At 38.3% G+C, this 20,246-nt stretch overlaps 1 non-coding gene across 1 annotated transcript; it reads right to left on the bottom strand.

Moving 5' to 3' along the window:
• Positions 1 to 17,238: 17,238 nt before the first annotated feature.
• Positions 17,239 to 17,342, bottom strand: LOC131921355 (U6 spliceosomal RNA). The gene has a single exon (XR_009381974.1). It is a non-coding gene; the product is annotated as a U6 spliceosomal RNA (small nuclear RNA).
• Positions 17,343 to 20,246: the final 2,904 nt, after the last annotated feature.

Below are 20,246 nucleotides of genomic sequence, written 5' to 3'. Positions count from 1 at the left end.
GTCACTGACTCTCAATATGCAGAGAGAGTTTTTTTACATATTGAAACTGCTGAATTTAGTCCTGATAATACAGAATTAACTTCATTATTCATACAATTGCAGGAAATCATCAGAAAAGGGAACATCTCATATATATATATATATATATATATATATATATATATATATATATATATATATATATATATATACACACACACACACACACACACACACACACACACATATATCAGATCCCATACAGGTCTTCCAGGACCTCTAGCACAAGGTAATGATGAGATTGATCAGTTACTAATAGGTAATGTGCTAGAAGCCTCAGAATTTCATAAGAAATACCATGTAAATAGCAAAGGTTTGAAGAAGGATTTCTCCATCACTTGGCAACAAGCTAAGGATATTGTTAAAAAATGTCCTACTTGTTCCATCTATAACCAAACTCCATTACCTGCAGGGAGCAATCCAAAAGGTATACAAAGAAATAAAATTTGGCAGATGGATGTGTTTCATTTTGCAGAATTTGGAAGATTAAAGTATGTACATCATACCATTGACACCTATTTAGGATTTCAATGGGCAACTCCTATGAGTTCTGAAAAGGCTGATTCTGTGATTACACACCTATTAGAAGTTATGGCCATCATGGGAATACCTGTACAAATTAAGACAGACAATTCCCCAGCATATGTCTCCAATAAAATGAGACAGTTCTTCGCTTATTACAATATAAAGCATGTTACAGGTATACCACACAATCCCACAGGCCAAGCAGTCATAGAAAGATCTAATTGAACTTTAAAGGATATACTAAATAAATAGCAACAGGTAACAATGACTCCTAGAAAGAGATTACATAGTGCTTTATTAACCTTGAATTTTCTCAGTGCTGATGAGAAAGAAACAGCTGCAGAGAGACATTGGACGACAGACAAAACTCCTGAGCTAAACCAACCAATTTATTTCAAGGATGTGCTGACCTCAGAATGGAAACCTGGATATGTTCTACATTGGGGAAAGGGTTTTGCTTTTGTTTCTGCAGGAAAAGAAAAGCTATGGATACTAACAAAATTAATAAAAATTTGATTTGAACAGGAGAAACCCCTTGATGAGAAGTAAAAGATCATCCACCAATGTGACATCTCTTCAAGTTGTAAGAAAAATTTAACAGTCAAAGGTTGGGGCAGGGTTCTATTTTTGTCTTTCCAAGATAATGGAAATACCCATCCTCCAGAAATCATAAGGCATTGGATATCCGGATGTTTACAGCAGAAAGAAAGAATCTATTGGTACCAATCTACACACAGTAAAATCTCACTGTCTAACATCTATATCTCTATCAGTCTAGAAAATTTGTGGTTCCAATTCAATTATAAACCAAGCTGGCTTTGGAGATGGAATTGGCTCACTCCTTCTCTAAACCCAAGCATATTGCTAAAAGAAAAGGTTGAGAGATTCTTCAGTCCCATATCAGAAGAGCTCTCTGGTGTGGGACAGAAGGCAACCAATAAAAAGGAACCATTGTCTTCAAGATTCTAATTCTCTCCATGCTTACTCTTGATCTCTCAGAATCCTTTCTTACATGTTATGTCCTCTTTAAATCCAAACTTTTCATTTTGATAAAAACTAAGTTTTTCCAATATCAATCTCTGAAGTCTCCAGAAGGAAGATGGGGCCCCAACAACAACAACTCTACCCAATCCAGAATGATGCCATGGTAATCATCATCATACTGCACTTTTTGGTAGAATTTCAGACAATTTTACCCATTACTCTAAGACTTGCTGTGGAATCTACAGTTAGTTTAACTGAGATTCAACTATCTGAGCTTTCTCACAATACCCAACAGAGATACCATCACCCTCAAAACAGCAGGAAGCAATTCTAAGAAAACGACACCCCTTCTCCCTAAGGTTTCATATTTCTCAGGGTTATGGATGATGGTTATAGGGTTGGGGGTGGGAGAAAATATTAAACTCAGTATTCTCCTTAAAAAAAGGAAAAAGAAGAAATGGAATGGATAGGTATAAGATATTATGGTAGATCATTGTATATACTAGTAAACAAATTTAGTAAAATAGCAGCCTTAGATAATTTGCACTGTAATGTGCACTGTTATGGATTCTTAAATGTTGATACAAATGTAAACTATTTTTATATTCCTGTTTAAGATAATTTGTATATTGATACAAATACAGAACTATACTTGTTATAATGTACATATTTTTCTACTCTTATTTGAAATATTTGTATATTGATACAAATGTAAATTTATATCTGTCGTACTTTATGTATGTTCTACTTCTGTTTAGGATATTCTGTATATTGATATATTTAAGATTATTGTCATATTGCATATTGCACTATGTATTCCTACCTCTGTTATAAATATCTTGTGTATTTTCAAATTTTGAAGTCATTGTTCTTTACCATACATTTGCTTATAGACTGTTTACCTTGTTTACATGAAGCCTTAGTCCTTAGGTTATTTCGGTAGATAAGACTTATAGATTTATAGTCACCTATGCTTGTCATCTCTATAGTTATGTTAGTTAGGTTATCCAGATTTACAGATACATAGGTCAGATGGACAGGTAATCTTCAAACACTTCATAGTCCTAGAGTATATGGCATTTAAATAACTTAGAATTCTGTTGACGTGAGACACAATTGCTCCTGGCAGCACCAATTTGATCCTGAGAGAATGTTGGGCTTCTAAGACATTTCCATTTGGAAGTTTATCTTCTTGGCACAAAATGGCCTATTGGGCAAAGAACTGCCCTTGCCTCAACTGCTGACAATACGAGTGTTGTCCTTCTGGACAAGTGGGACACAAGGAAAGTGACCACTGTACTCTGCCAAGACAGGGTAAGATGGTCTTTCAGAATTCCTGCTTCTGAAAAGGGTCTGTCAGATACTCTAGGCCTGTAGCTAATTTTAATGCACCAACCATGCTGAGAAACGTTAGGCGACTGTCCAGGCTGCCAGTTGTCTCGGTCTACTCTGGCAAGATTCCCAAAAGTTGCTTGCATCCATCTTCCATTTCTCAGGTACCATTATATTCCTTCTCAGGTCTTTGATGGGATTGAAGACTAGCAGTTATAGTTACAACTTAATATATATATATGTTCTATCTAAGATATTAAGTATTAGATTCAGGTTCTTTAGGATAAGACCCCTTTTGGAATAATCTTTGTAACATACCATTTACCTACACTCTAGACTTCTCTGGATTGTAGTATGTGTTTCTTGCTTGATATTGTTTGCATTGATTGTAGTTCCATCTTATCTAGGTCATTATCCCTCATTACTCCTGAACAATATTTGATAACCATTCCTTGGTATATAGTCTCATATTAAGTTAGAACCTTCTTATTTAGACAAAAGGGGGAGATGTAGTGGGTAGCCATTCCAGCGTTGATCTGGAAGTTCCAACCCCCATTGAGGCTTCGGTAACTCATGCCTACAAGGTGGGGCCAAGAGAGGGCCCTGAAGACCCAAGATCCAGATGTACCGCCTTCTCTTGTTTCCTGGACCCTGGACGCTGGAGGTAGACTGAGCAGAGTTCTCCAGAGAACACTGCCGGACTGCACTGTGTCTTTTCCAGATCCTGTTACCTATCCCTTCATCTATAAGTTATGCCACCAAATAAATCTCCCTTTTAACTACGTGGAGTGGCCTTAATAATTTCATCAATAGGTACATTTTGGACTTACCAAAATGGGATAAAAATGAAGTATTTTCTCTGAATTTGTCAAATGCAAACAGATTGGACATTGTTAATGTAATTCTTGACTGTATATATTATATATACTTATTGTATATAGTTTTTCTTATATTAGTTATAACCTTCTTTTATTATTTTAGACAAAAAAAGGGGAAATGTGAGGATATATTGTGTATCCTAATGAACTTATCTGGGGATCAGAGGAAAAAGTCAGCCACCAAATTAGACATAGAAGTCAGAAAGTGGTGGCATACACCCTTAATCCTATCACTTGGGAGGCAGTAATCTATCTGGATCTCTGTGAGTTCAAGGCCACACTGGGAACAGAGCCAGGCATGGTGGCACACACTTTTAATCCCAGAACTTGAGATCTCATGTATTACTTGGGAAGGACACACACCTTTTATCTCAGGAAGTAATATGGCAATACACAGAAAGGTATATAAAGTATGAGGAAACAGAAATGCTGAGGATTTCATAGAATTAAGAGCTTGTGGCTGGCTTATTCTGCTTCTCTGATATTTCAGCTTTCACCCCAATATTTGGCTCTGGGTTTTTTTTAATTAAACCTTTTAAGATTCATGTGATAGAAAAAACTATATAGAATAAGTACAATAATTAAATACAAATATATACAGGCAATAATTACATTAACAATGTCTAGTCCATTAGCATTTGAAAAATTCAAATACAAAGAAAATACTGCAATATCTATGCTATCTTGGTGAACCCAAAGTGCTGTATCTAATTCACTTTCTATTGAAACTTGCATTACCAAACCCAAACTATCTTTTTATGTCTTTCAACCTTATACACTTTACATCTCTTTTGTGAGTTTTTTTTTTTGAGTCTCTTAACAAGGAAAAAATGTAACTATCTAGTCTTCAACTCTATCAGAGACCTGAGAGGGATATAATATTACATGAGTAAACAGGAAGTGCGGCACAACTTCCAAAATTAAAATGACAAAACAGCTGGCTTTCTGGACAGTTACCCAAGGTTCCTCTACAATGTTGGGGCATTTTTTCTTCAGCCTGCAAGCCTAGAATATCTGATAGACTTTTCAGTAAAGTAGAATTTTTGATGAACTGTACTCCCTTGTCTTTGCGAAGTCCAGCAGTTACTTTCTTTTCTATCCAATTTGGACAGTATACTGTCAGTAGTCAAGGCAAGGGTACTTGCTTGCCCAATGGCTAAGTTTTGCCACAAAGAAAGTAAACTCCATATAGTATTTCTTCAATGCCCATCATCTTCTCTGAAGTAGATTGGTGCTGCCAGGAGCAGACATGTATTATTGTCATTTCAAAAAAATCCTGTTATTAAAATATCTTAAATACCATATTCTGTAGCTCTCTGAGGTGTTTGAAGACCATCTGTCTATCTAAAACATATTTCTGTTTGACCTTGAAAACATACCTAACATGACAAGTTTGATTGTAATAGGTGACTAACTCCTAACCTGCGTTTCTTTATTATCCTAAATAGTTTCTAATAATAACTTTCAATGACTAGAACTTTACATTATACTGTTAGAAGAACTGTATAGGTACAATACCTTGAACAAGAGTAGAAACATATATATAGTATGTTCTAACAAAAATAACCTTAAATTAGTATCAATATAGAAAAATCCATTCCAATGTAAAATATTTAAAACTAGTAGCTGCTTTTTTGGATTAAAAGTAGATTCAATAATCTACTCTTTTATCCTATTTATGTACCCCCCTTTTTCTTTTTAGAACAAGATCTCTGAATCTAATCTCCTTTGTTCAGCTTTTTTCCTGACCATTACCAGTAACAACTTGTAACCAACCCCCCAAATGAAGACAAATATCCATAACCAACTGAATGATCAAAAACCACCCACCCCACCTCTTGGGAATATGGGCATTGTGTTCTTAAAATTACCTCCTGCTGTCTGGGTGCAACAGCATCTTTATAGGACCCTGAAAAAAAAACTGGGATAACTGTCCAGTCCTGGAAGAGCTAGCTGTATTATTTGCTATCCAGTCTCTGTGTAACAGAAAAGTGTAGGGCTTGTTCAAGTCTGGATAAAGCAGTCTGTGAGGCTGGATCATCTCAACCAGCCACCTTGAAATTGTTCTTAGCAGTTTGTAGTCCAAAGCCAATCTTTAGGTGTTGTTTGTCAGATTAGTGGCATTATCATAGTCCATGTGGAATCATTATTGTGAGGCCTCATCATCCTTTTGGAGACTCCAAAGGTCACTGTTAGGCATGGTCATGGTTCACTGCAGAAAACTTATACATTTTAAATGTCATATGCAGCAGATCTCAAAGAGATTAAAGGACCATAACTTGTTATATATATCCAGAGTACAAAAACTTAATTTCTAGTTACTTGATAGAGATGCAAACACAAAATCATGTATAGAAAGCTAAAAGAAGCCTTTTTCTAGAATTAATCAATACTCTATATGATTATACCATTAATATCATGACAAAAGTTTAAAATATTTATATTAATCTCATAAATTTTTATATTTATACCTTAAGAAAAGTTTTGAAGAGTCAAAATAAAACGAAAAGATCATGAGATTAGTAGCAATAGAATAGTCCCTTAATTTTGGTTTTTCTTCTGCCTCATATCAGGTGGCTCTTCTGGCATGAGACAGGATTTTAGATTTTCCTTTTAACAAGCATGTGTGGGTTTACAGAAGGAGAGAGCCACACTCAACTCCAAGGCCAGCTTTAATATTTAACTGAACTGGAACTACAAAAAAAACCATTTGCATTATCTGTCTGTACAGAACAGCAGAAAAAAATATTTGGGAAGATTTATGAAACTGTATCCTGTTGAAAATGTGATCTCCCAATAGGCTGTTTCAAGAAAGTGTTTCAAGGACATTTTCTCTGGATGATTCATTCTTTTTCTTCAGATGTCTCATTTGTCCTGTGGTCTTAAGATTCTTTAGCTGGATGCCTTCATTCTCCTGGAAAGACAAAAATAAAACCCTGCCCCAACCCTAACTTTGAGGAGTTTCCCTTTTGGCAAGTTATAGCTGATCAAATGAAAAGCATTTGTTAGTCTTATAAGTCAGTTTAGATTGAATTGTCACACTGGTTGATGAACTACCACCTCTTCTAATCAAGAAGTCTCTCTTGTTCAAATCAAATCTTTTTTTATTATTAAGAAATTTTATATTTATTTTACAAAACAGCCACAGATCCCCCTCCTCCCACACCCCAGCCTTCCCCTCAACACACCCCCCCATTTCCATCTCCTCCAAGGCAAGGTCTCCCATGGGGAGTCAGCAGAGCCTGGTATATTCAGTTGAGGCAGGTCCAAGCCCCTCTTCATTGCACCAAGGCTGTGCAAAGTGTCCCTCCAGGGCTTCAAAAAGCCTATTCATGCACCAGGGACAGATCCTGATCCCACTGCCAGGGAGCCCCTTAAGTGGATCAAGCTAAACAAATGTCTCGCCTAGTCCAGCCCCATGGCAGCTCCACAGCTATTGGTCCACAGTTCACGAGTTTCCACTAGTTTGGCCTATGTTTTCCTATCACAATCTTGATGTCCCTTTCTCATAGAATTCCTCTTCTCTCTCATCAATTGGACTCCTGGAGCTCAGCCTAGTGCCTGGCCGTGAATCTCTGCATCTGCTTCCATCAATTACTGGATGAAAGCTCTATGATGACAGTTAGGGTATTTACTAATCTGATTACTAGAGTAGGCCAGTTCAGGCATCCTCTTAACTATTGCTAGTAGTCTAAGGTGGGGTCATCCTTGTGGATTCCTGAGAACTTCCCTAGCACCCTGTTTTTCCTTATCACCATGAAGTCTCCATTTATCATGGTATCTCTTTCCTTGCTCTCCCTTGATTTTGATGGTATCCACAGCTTTTCTTCACCAGTGGAAACAAAAGCAAAACCTCTTCCCAATATAACACATATCCTTGTCTTCATTCTGAAGTCAACTCATCTTTAAAGTACACAGGCTGATTTAATTCAGTAGTCTTTTTCTATTACCCAGTGTCTCTCTACAGCTGTTGTTCCTTTCCCATTAGCATTTAGAAAACTTAAAGTTAGAAAAGCATTATGTAATCTATCTCTAGGGGTCTTTATTACCTCTTTCTGTTTATTAAGCATATCTTTTAGAGTTTGATTAGATCTTTCTATAACTACTTGCCCTGTAGGATTCTGTAGTATACCTGTAATATGTTTTATGTTGTAATAGGCAAAAAACTATTTCATTTTACTGGAGACATATGCTGGAGCATTGTAAGTCTTAAGTTGTACAGGTATCCCCATGATGGTCATAACTTATAACAAATGTGTGATTACAGAATCAGTATTTTCAGAACTCAAAGCAATTGCCCATTGAAATCCTAAATATGTGTCTACGGTGTGGTGTACACATTTTAATTTTCCAAATTTTGCAAAATTAAACACATCCACAAATTTCATTTCTTTGAGTATCCTTTGGGTTACTTCCTTTAGGTAGAAGAATTTGGTTATACAAGGAACAAGTAGGAAATTTTCTTATAATTTCTGTCTTGTTGCCAAGTGATAGAGAAATCTTTTTTCAAACTGTTATCACTGGCATGGTATTTTTTTATGAAATTCTGAGACTTCTAGCACATTTTCTAACAATAGTTGATTGATTTTATTAATACCTTGTGCTAGAGAGCCTGGTAGACCCATATGGGATCTAATCTGTGTTTTATATATAAGGGATGATTTCTATTTCTGATTATTTCTTATAACTGAATAAATAACAAGCTCAATTTTGTATCATCAGGAATAAGTTCAGCCATTTCAATATGTCAGGCAACTCTTTCTGCATATTGAGAGTCAGTAACTATATTAAGAGTTGCTGGTAAATCCAATAATACCATGAGAATAGCATATAATTCTGACTTTGAACAGAATCACAAGGGATTTGAGCCACTTTGTTCAAATTTCCTGATTTATTACTTGTCTTTCCTGATTTTTTTTGCATCAGTATACAACGTAGAAGCTCCAGAAATTGGTGTCCCCTGTACAATGTGATGAAGGATCTAGTTAGTTCTCTTTGTAAATTGAATTCTCTTGCTTTTGGGATATTTATTGTTAAACTCTCCCAAAAAAAATTACTGCAGGCTCTTTGCCAATGTTCATTTTCTGCCTGTAAAGAAGCAATTTTATCTTCAGCAAAAGGTACTACCATTTCTGCTGGGTCTATTCTTGCTAATTGTTAAAGTCTCAGTTTTCCTTTTAGAATCAACTCAGAAACCTTTTCTACATAGGTTTTTAATCTTTTATTCTGTGTGGTAAAAACATCTATTCTAAGATATTATCTTCTCTCTGCATTAAAATTCTGGTAGGGGAATGTGTAGAAGGTAAAATAACAAGAATGCAATCACACTCTGGATCCAAAGGACCCACATGTGCATCCTGCAATTTCTTTTCTACATTTATTTCTAATATTTAGACTTAATTTTCTCTGGGAATTTGATAATGGGAAATATGCTCTGTGTTGAATGGATTTTGTTATTGAAATATCTTTTTTTTTTCTTTTTTGGTTTTCCCAGACAGTTCTGGTTGTCTAGAACCTGCTCTAGACCAGGCAGGACTTGAACTCACAGAGATCCATCTGTCTCTGTCTCCTAAGTGCTGGGATAAAGTATCTTAATGAGGCCAAGTGGCCTCATTCCAAATAATCTGCAAGATGAGCTTGAACAACGGTGCTGAATACAACTGTCATTGAAAATGCCTAAGGGGATAAATATTCTTTAATTAATGTACTACTTAAAAACAGTTATAAGTTTCTTTCTTATGTCTATTTCTAGTGGCTTTTCTCCCCTGCAAGGTTTGATATTGGGAGTCTGGGTTGGTTTTGAGGATACATAAGAACCAAGCCATTCTGGAAATATCTAGTCTTCCCATTTGTGTGCATCTGAAAAATAGGAGTCCATAAAGATTCCACTTTGACTGCTTCTACACACACTAAGTATGGTCCTTTTGAGGACATCTTTTAATAATTTTGGTGGATGTTGTTAGTCTGTACTGGGAACTGAGCTCCTGGCCTCTTGCCTACTAATCATACACTCCCACACACTATGTTTTAGCTCCCTCTGCCTCTTTGTACATGTGAGTCATGTTACAGTGATGCATCCACTGTCAAGTATTATTATTTTATATATTTGAGGGTTCACACCTTGCAGTATAAACTTGATATTTTTTGGATTTTAGGTTTTACCAGACAGTTTCTGTGGGAAGATCGGGGGACATTAAAAAATGATAACACTTCCAAATTTATATAATTTATTTTGCTTTCTTTCTTTTTAGGTGCTAGATGTAAGTAAACTACAAAAACTCTGGGTTTGGTGTCCCGGGTTTTGGCACCAAAATGTTAGTAAATTGATGGCTGAAACTGCAAGGAGACAGTTCAGCCCCAGAGGGCGAGGTCCCGGACACCTTGAGCTACTCAGAACAAGAGCTCTGCCCTGAAGGTGTCCTGGACACCTGAAGCTGTTTAGCACAGCTATGATGGCTGAACTCGAGACAGTTCAGCCCTAGAGGGTGAGGTATCCCAGACACCTTAAGCTACTTAGAACAAGAGCTCTGCCCTGAAGGTGTCCTGGACATCTGGAGCTGTTTAGCATAGCTATGATAGCTGAACTCGAGACAGTTCAGCCCTAGAGGGCGAGGTATCCCAGACACCTCAAGCTACTTAGAACAAGAGCTCTGCCCTGAAGGTGTCTCAGACACCTGGAGCTGTTTAGCACAGCTCTGGTGGCTGGGACTACAAAGAAACAGCCCAACCTTGGAAAGGAAATTTTTCTGAAATTTCGGGAGAGTCAGGCCTGGAACTGCTTCAGCAAGGAAGGGTATCCTGACTCTTTGGGAAAGTCAGGATATACCTGGTGTGATGGGGAATGGTCTCCCCACAGGACACAGCAATCCTGCTCCTCTCCTGGAGAGCTACAATCTCTGGCTTAGTATTACCAGCTCTCTCTTGCTCAGTCCACTATGGGACATCTTAGCAAGGTTCTTCTGTTCTGCTCCCCCTTGCTTAGTCTACTATGGGACGTCCCAGCAAGGTTCTTTTGTGTACCAGTGAATGAAGGTCTTCACTCAAAACTCTTTTGAGAAAGAGGTTTATTTGGGAAGGAGGAGTCCAAGAGACTCCTCTACCAGGGTGGAGAGAACAGCTCATAACTGACCGGGCAGGGCAGTTTATATAGAATGTCTAGGGTGCGGAGCCAACTGTGATTGGTTAGTTTATTTTCTGCCCAGGGATTGGTCAGTTTTGTGGGCAAGGGGCAGAGATGGCCCTGATATCAGGCCAAACTGTGTTTCTTTCACCGGCCTTTCTCTGCTTTTTGATACTACCTCTAAGGCCAGGACACATTTCTTTCACTGACTCTGATTCTAGGGGCCAAGAGTATTATTTTGGTACTAGTTTCAGAGTCAGGGCATATTTCCTGGGTTCTGGGTTTGGGGATAAAGTGTTCATTTCTCTGGCTCAGGTCTCAAACACAGGCTGTGTTTCTTTCCCTGGTCCTGGGCCCTAGGGCCAGGATTCTGCTGTCCTGCTCTCTGATTGGTTGGTTTCACAAGTCAGTTGGACAGGGGCAGAGATGACTCTGATCTGAGCTAAACTGTATTTCTCTCACTGGCCTTATCTGAGCCATCCTTCCCTAATTCTGGGCTCCAGGGTCAGGGTGGGTTTTTTAGCCAGCCCCTTTTCCCTACACTAGAGGTTGAAGCCATAGCCAGGGGTATGCTAAGAATGTGTAAGCATACCTACCCAACAGCCCTAGGTTTTTGAGACAGTCTCATATAGGCCAAGATAACTTCATACTTTTTGTAGCTGAAGATACTGCTGAACTTCTAATTCTCCTGCCTTCACCTCTCAAGTGCTGTGGTTACAAGCTACCAGGCCCAGTTTTATGCATGGTCGGGATTGAACTCAGAGCTTTGTATATGCTAAGCAAGCACTCTACCAGTGAGCTTTTTTGTCTTTTTCTTGATCCTTTTATGCAGCTTAGATAACTAACCCCTCCAAATCCCTTTTCACATTTCTGTTACGCTTCCACAGTCCTCCCATCGATTAAACACAGGCACAGACTGGTTCTTGCTAGTTGTCAAAGTTAGTTTCTATTGCTGTCATGAAACACAATGACCAAGACAACTTGGGAAGGAAAGGGTTTATTTTATCTTACACTTACAGGTGATAATTCATCACTGAGGGAAGTCAAGTAGGAACTCATGCAGGGCAGGAACCTGGAGTCAAAAAGTGATGCAGAGACCACAGAGGGTGCTGTTTATTGGCTTGCTCCTCATGGCTTGCTCAGCCCGCTTTCTTATAGAGTCCAGGACCACCAGCCCAGGGATGAAACCACCCACAGTGGGCTGGGCCCTCTCCCATTGATCACTAATTAAAAAAATGCTTTACAACTAAAGGTCTTATGGAGGCATTTTCTTAATGGAGGTTCCCTCCTCTCAAATGACTTTAGTTTGTGTCAGGTTGACATAAAACTATCTAGCATACTAGTGAAGCATGAACAGAACTCACACATGTCACTCCAGAGTAGTGGGGTCTATCTGTACCACTTTCTAGTCTCTCTTGTCCCCTTCAGTCACAGAAACAGATCGAAATAGCCCAATGATGAACAATGTTGGGAACAGGGAGTCTCAGTGTAGAAAATAGCTGCACAGTGGGGTATGCATTTTGAGAGGTCCTCCTGTTTAGGCCTCCAGAATTTTGGTATTGCAGGCAAGAGCCACCATGCCTAACACTGTGTTCATCTTCCTCTAAACAAGATGACAGTATAACTGGGAAAGCATTTGTTTACATCAAAACTTCAGCAACAGATGGAAGCTAGAGAGATGGCTCAGCAGTTAGCAAGTTACCTGCTCTTCTAAAGAACCCAAGTTCAATTCAAGTTCCCAAATGGCAGCTTGCAACCTTCTCTAACTCCATTTCTAGGGGACCTGATGCCCACTTCTGGACTTCTCAAGCAAGTGGTGTAGATATGCATGTAGGCAAAACACCTATATACCTAGTTTAAAAATGAATTAACTTAAAAATAAATAAATTAGTAATAAAAGGAGGAAAAATATGGGGCTGGAGAGATGGCTCAGTATTTATGAGTACTTGCTTCTCTTGTGAAGGACCTAGGTATAGTTCTTAGTACTTACACAGTGGCTCACACATGCCTTAAAGTCCAGCTCCAGAAGATCCAATGCCTTCTAACCCCCCTTTGACACCAGGTATGCACATGGTACACATATAGACATGGAGACGAACACTCACACACATAAAATTAAAATAATTGAATCTTTTTTTAAAGATTAAAAAGGAAGAATATGAACAAATGGGAGAAATATTGAACTATTTCTTTAAAGGGTTTGGATATTATTTTTTGTAGAAGAAGTAATGTAAACTAGGTCTTGAGAGATGGGCTGAGTTTTGATAGGAAGATCAAAGAAAAAATGTGTATCAAGTGTATAAGTTGCTTTGCAAACAATAATAAATTTATAAATATAAATTGTGTATACCCTCTGGTACAGATGCCTATGTTAAACTGTTCTATTCTCAAAATAAGACTAATCTGCCTCAAAGTAGGCTAGACTTAGGGCAAGGTCACTGGTGCCACCCAAGCAGGCCATTACCTTGTCAGAAAGAGTTAATTATGTTAAGCCTTACTTTGTCTTAGGTGTTATGGCACTATTACAAAATAATTCCACACTTTAATAAGCAGATCCAGACCATCTGGATTCTGATCTCTCATAAGCCACAATGACTTACTCAGATAATCAGTCTCCAAAAGAAAAAACCCACATAGGTGTTCCACCTCGTAAGACCTAAACAACCAAGGCACTGTAACACTGATACACTGTCTGACTGTCCATGTAGAACCCTGCCGAAGTTTCAATAACATTACCCCAAAGTTGATTCAGAGTCTCTGCACACACTTAGCACTCTCTGGCATTTGGAGATTTTCTTTTTGTGTGAACTCATCTATGGTTACCATTCATTTTTATATTTAACTTGGCCACTCCTATTAAAAGGCAGCTCAGGATCTCCTAGGAAGATCTTTTAGGAATAAAATTTTAACTCTAAAGTATTAGACACCACAGGAGCAAAAGTAAGTAATTATAGACATCTGAGTTTTTTAGGGCTGGAGAGATGGCTCAGAGGTTAAGAGCACTGACTGCTCTTCCAGAGATCCCGAGTTCAATTCCCAGCAACCACATGGTGGCTCACAACCATCTGTAATGAGATCTGGTGCCCTCTTCTGGCCTGCAGTCATATATGCTGTATACATAATAAATAAACCTTAAAAGAAAAGTTTTTTAAAGAAAGACATGCAGGCACTTTCAAGATGAAAACAGTAGAATGAGAAGTTCAAGTTCAGCCTCTAATACATTCTGAGTTCAAGGCAATCTGGGCAACATGTGAGACCCTGTCTCAAAAAGCACAAAATAAAAACCTATTCAGCTGGGCAGCTGCAGGTACATCTCTAATCCCATAATTGGGGAGGCAAAGGCAGGCAAATCTCTGTGAGTTTGAGGCCAGCCTGGTCTACAGAGCAAGTTTCATGACAGCCAGGACAGTTATACAGAGAAACCCTGCCTTGGGAAAAAAAAACCAATAAATAAATAAATAAAAACCTATTTAATATTTAAATGCAAAAGCACTTTTTAATACTGAAGCTCTTTGTAGTTTCTTTTCTTTTGATAAGCTGTGAGTAACATAGTAAGTGATAGCTTCACTCAACATCAAATATAGTAAAGAAATTTATTATTTTTCTAATGGTAGAATTAACAATAGAATAAGTGGGGAGATAACTAATGTACAAAGAGGAGGTACACTTTTTCCACCTACCCAGTTCATTTATCTATAAATGAATAGGCTTTGCTCATTGGTAAAGGATGGGATTGTCTACACGAATACTTTGAATATCCAAAAAGACTCAAAATCACATCTGATGCTTTTAATGCTACTGTTTACAATCTGTTTCTTTGTTTCAATCAGAATCTCTATTGAAAATTACAGACTTATGTTGAGGGATATTTGATCACACTGTGTGAAAATGTGTCACTATTTTATTCTGATTGGTTTAATAAAGAGCTGAATGGCCAATAGATAGGCAGGAAGAGGACAGGCAGGACTTCCAGACAGTGAGAGAAACTCAGGGGATGAATCTAGGTACAGGGATTTCACCAGGAAGACATGGAGAGAGTCATAAAGAGGAGAATTAAAGAGCCATGTAGCAGAACATAGATTAATAGAAACAGGTTAATTTAAGTTATAAGAGCTAGTTGAGACCAAGCCTAATCTAAGGCCAAGCTTTTATAATTAATAATAACTCTCTGTGTCATTGAGGGCTGGCAGTCTAAAAAAAAGTCCAACAAGAAAGTCCAGCTACAGACTTACGAGAAGGAAATATAACAAACCCCCAATTTTCCAGAGTGAATTATATATTCATTAACTCAACCTATTGTCTTCTGACTGCCAAGTTTGAGATCATCAAGTAAATGACACAGTATTTGTCCTCAATAACTCACTTCTAGGAATGGAGAGATAGCTCAGTAATTGAGAGAACTTGCTCTTACAGAGGTCTTAAGTTCAGTCCCAGCACCCATACAAGGAGACTCACAACTTCCTGGAATTTCTATTCCAGGAGATCAGATACCTTCCTCTGGCCTCCTTGAGCTCTGCATTCATATCCACACACATGCATACAGACACAGACAGACATACACACACACACACACACACACACACACACACACACACACTACACAATTAAAAATAAATCTATAAAAGAATATATATTTTGTGTGTATATCTGTGAATACCTACATATATTTAAGTGTGCTATATGCAGGCCTGGTACCCTGAAGGAAAAAGGAGTCAGATCTCCCTAAAGTTGGAGTCACAGGTAGTTGTGAGCTATTTGAATTGCATGCTAGAAATTGAAATTGAACTTAGACCCTCTTACTAGCAGAGCCATCTCTCCAGCACTCCCTGGGGATTAACAATTTTATGGGCTCTCTCAGCTCTATACTTTGGCTTCTGCTAAATTACATCCCTCTATCCCATGGGATCCCACTATGCGATCCTGGCTGGCTATATATACCAGGCTGGCCTGATACAGTAATAGAGATCCTCTGCCTCCTGAGAGCTGAGATTAAAGGTGTGCACCACTATGCCCAGTCTTGCCAGACTATTATTTTATTTATTTAGTTAGTTTTCTGAAACAGGATTTCTTTTTGTAGACATGGCTGTCCTGGAACTCTCTACTTATACTAACTAGGCTAGCCATAAACTCACAGAGATCCAACTGTTTCTACTATGCCTGGCCAAATGATTATCTCACCATGGAGTTTCTTTTTGTTGTTGTTGTTGTCCCTGTTCCTGTAACTATTTCAACATGAACACAGAACGTTGTTGTTTTCCTTGATTTCTATTAACAAAAACCCTCATGTACGTGCTTGGTGACTATGAATAAAATGTAAATATATTTGTATGCTAGAAGTCCAAGTACCTGAAAGTTTAGCATACAATATTTCTTGTGTGTGTGTGTGTGTGTGTGTGTGTGTGTGTGTGTGTGTACCTGCATGAGTTTAAGTATACTATATATGTACAGGTGCCCTCAGAGGATACAAGAGGGCATCAGATCCCTTGGAATTGAAGTTACAAGTGGTTTTGAGAAGCCGGATGTGGGTGCTGAGAATTGAACTTAGGTCTTTGCAAGAGCATTAACCATGGAGCCATATCTCCAGCCCTTTTAAAACATACTATATATCATCCATTTCTGTATGGTTGTTGATTTATGGAGTTCATTGACTGGTGGGACAGGCACAAATCAAACACTCATCTTGTTGCTATTATTATAATTTGCTAAATATTCTAAAATATAATAAATGGATGCTTTAGTTAAGCAGAACAGAGGAACTGGCCTAGACTGGTTTTATGAATGATGACTTGAGAAGAAGGATGACTAGAAATGATCCAGCTAGAAAACTACCATATGGCCCATCTACATCACTTCTGGGCATATATTAAAGTACCTACCACAAAGATATTTACACACTCATGTTTATTGCTGCTATGTTCACATTAGCAAGTGTACCAGGCTTTTTCTTTTGGGCCACCAATCAGTTCCCAAATCATGACACAAAGACTTATTAGTTTTGAATGCTTGGCCTAGCTTAAGCACATTTCTGGCTAGCTCTTTTTAACTTAAATTAACCTGTTTCTCTTTATCTACCTTTTTGTCTCAGGGTTTATTACCTTTCTTACTTCTGTAAGTCTTACTTTTACTGCTTCTCTATGTCTGGCTATCTGGAGTCTGCCTGGTTTCTTGCCCCAGCATGTCCCTCATTCTCTCATCCTTCTTCTCTAGTTCTTCCCTTTCTTCTTCTTCTTCTTCTTCTTCTTCTTCTTCTTCTTCTTCTTCTTCTTCTTCTTTTTCTCCTCCTTCTTCTTCTTCTTCTTCTCCTTCTTCTTCTTCTTCTTCTCCTTCTTCATCTTCTGCTTCTTTCTTCTTCTTTTTTTTTCTAATATGGAACGCCTCATGAATTTGCGTGTCATCCTTGCACAGGGGCCATGCTAATCTTCTCTGTATTCCAATTTTAGTATATGTGCTGCCAAAGCAAGCACTCTTCCCCTTCTTTTTGAGCCTGGATTTCTCCTCCTATTTATTATCTCTGCCTGCTAGCTCCACCTATCCTTTCTTCTGCCTAGCTATTGGCCATTCAGCTCTTTATTGGATCAATCAGGTGCCTTAGGCAAGCAAGAAATGCAACAAATGCAACACATCTTTATATAATTAAATGCAGCATAAACAAAAGTAACACATCTTTACATAGTTAAAATCTGATATGTAAACCGAGTTCGATCCCTGGAACCTATGTAAAGGTAAAAGGAGAACTGATTCCCCAAACATTGTTTTGTGATCTCTACATGAATGAATACCATGACACACACACCAAGACTTATACACAAAGATAGGAAGAAAGAAAGAAAGGGAGGGCAGGAGAAAGAAAGAGAGGAAGGAAGGAAGGAAGAAAGAAAGAAAGAAAGAAAGAAAGAAAGAAAGAAAGAAAGAAAGAAAGAAAGAAAGAAAGGGAGGGCAAAAGAAAGAGAGGAAGGAAGAAAGAAAGAAAGAAAGAAAGAAAGAAAGAAAGAAAGAAAGAAAGAGAGGGAGGGAGGGAGGGAGAAAGAAAGAGAGGAAGGAAGAAAGAAAGAAAGAAAGAAAGAAAGAAAGAAAGAAAGAAAGAAAGAAAGAAAGGAAGAAAGAAAGAAAGGGAGGGAGGGAGGGAGAAAAAAAGAGAGGAAGGAAGGAAGGAAGGAAGAAAGAAAAAAGAAAGAAAGAAAGAAAGAAAGAAAGAAAGAAAGAAAGAAAGAAAGAGGAAAGAAAACAAAAAGTTCTACCTGGGTTGCAGAGTGAGTTCAAAGTCTAGCCTGGGAAACTTAGTGAGGCTGTTGTATAGAAAGCATAAAGATCTGGAGATCGAGTTCAGTGATAGAGCACTTTGCCTAGCATGATGAGGCTCTTTGCTCAATCCTTAGTATTACCAAAAAAGAAAGCACAAAATACCCAACTGTTGGAAAACAATCCAAGAATGGAGTCATGTGAGAATACTGAGTGCTTGTGAGAAAACTCCTAGAAATGGGAGTCTTGTATCCTCATTTTCTTAAAACCACAGAATTGGCCAGGTGTGGTAGTATACACCTTTAGTCCCAGCACTCAGGAGGCAGAGGCAGATCTCTGTGAGTTTGCCAGCCTGGTCTACAAAGTGTGTTCCAGGACAGCTAGGGCTGTCACACAGAGAAACCTTGTCTTGAAAAACTGAAACAAACAAAACAAACAAACACAGAATTGTTTTTGGAATGCATTTTCATGCTCCTCCCATGTGTAATGGACAGGAATGAATTTACTTCCGTTGTTGTTCAGATCCCTCTATGGAAAAACATTTTCCCACATGTGGCTTGTTCTTGCAATTGTATTCTATACCCAGATGACTCTTCTTAACCCTTGGGGTATAAATTATCTTATGTTCTGAATAAAATTGGCAAGTGCATGAGACTTTTGTCTGTCTCATTTTTAGACCTATCTTCTTTTATTATTGCTGCTTCTGTTTGTTTTGAAACAGGGTCTCACTCTGTAAGCCCTGCTGGCCCGAAACTATATAGACTAGATTAGTCTCAAACTCACAGAGATCTTCCTGCTTTTGCCTCTGGAGTACTAGGATTAAACATGTGGGTCACTGTGCTCCCAAACACCCTACCTTCTTGACTAATATAGAATGACTGTAGGAGTGTAGAAGAAGCATGAAGTCACTTATGCTAAAAATTCTTATCAAATCAGAAACCAAAAGGGAACTTCTTTGAGCCTTATTAAATTTTTGTCAATAGCTAGCAGAGCCAATCCATTAAAGTCAAGAATAGGATGAGGGCCCTTTGTGGTAGCACATGTCTGAAATCCCAGCACTTTTGGGCAAGTAGAGGCAAGAGGATCAGGAATTTAAGGCTAGCCTATGGCCATCCAGAGGTAAAAGAGATACTTAGTTGGGGGTTTCTATTGCTGTGAAGTGAGACCATGACCATGGCAACTCTTATAAAGGAAAACATTTCATTGAAGTGGCGGTTTACAGTTTCAGAGGTTCAGTCCCATTATCATCATGGTGGGGAGCATGGTGGCTGGGAGTATGGCGGTGTGTAGGCAGACATGGTGCTGGAGAAGTAGCCAAGTCCTATATTTTGCAGGCAACAGGAAGTAGTCTCTGGTTCACACTGAGTTCACAAAAGAGACCTCAAAGCCTGCCCCCATAGTGACATACTTCCTCCAAGACCACACCTACTCCCCAAGATACGCCACCTTCTAATAGTGCCACTCAGATACTGTCTTTTAAAAAAGAGTGAGAGAATGACAAAAACAAGACACTAATAAGTTGAGTCAGGTTATACTGCATTAATAACACAGTGGTTCAACATTTTTCTTTTTAAAAGCTTTATTTATTATGGCTCAGTGGGTAAAGGCACCTGAGAGGACAGACTTCCACAAGTGTCCTCTGACCTCCACATATTTACATAAATAAATGTAAAAAAAATTATGTGTCTAAGTGAATGTCCACATATATGTGTAGGTGTGGACAGCTGTGCATGCATGTGGAGGCCAAAAGAGAACACTGAGAGTCTCCTGTATCATTGTCTCCCGATTCCCTGAGATAGGGTCTCTCACTGAACCTGGGGCTCACTGGAAGCTGGCAAACCCTAACAACTCCTTGAAACTGGGATTACAGGTGTGCACACACAGGATGCCCAGCTTGTTATATGGGTGCTCAGATCCAAACTCTGGTCATCATGATTGTGAAACAAGCACTCTAATTGCCAAGTTATGTCTCCATGCCAAATATTTTACTACTTTTTTTGTACTTTATGCCGTCTCAAATTGAAAACCTGTAACTCCTTGTCTTTCTTCCCAATGTAGCCACAGGGAATATATTTTCTTTTTTCTATCTATTTTTCACTATTATTTTGGCTTCTTTAATTCATTTATTG

Source organism: Peromyscus eremicus, chromosome 10, assembly GCF_949786415.1.
Source record: "Peromyscus eremicus chromosome 10, PerEre_H2_v1, whole genome shotgun sequence".
Classification (NCBI taxonomy): Eukaryota; Metazoa; Chordata; class Mammalia; order Rodentia; family Cricetidae; genus Peromyscus; species Peromyscus eremicus.
The sequence above is the reverse complement of the archived record's forward strand: the minus strand, read 5'-3'. Positions and strand labels throughout refer to the sequence as shown.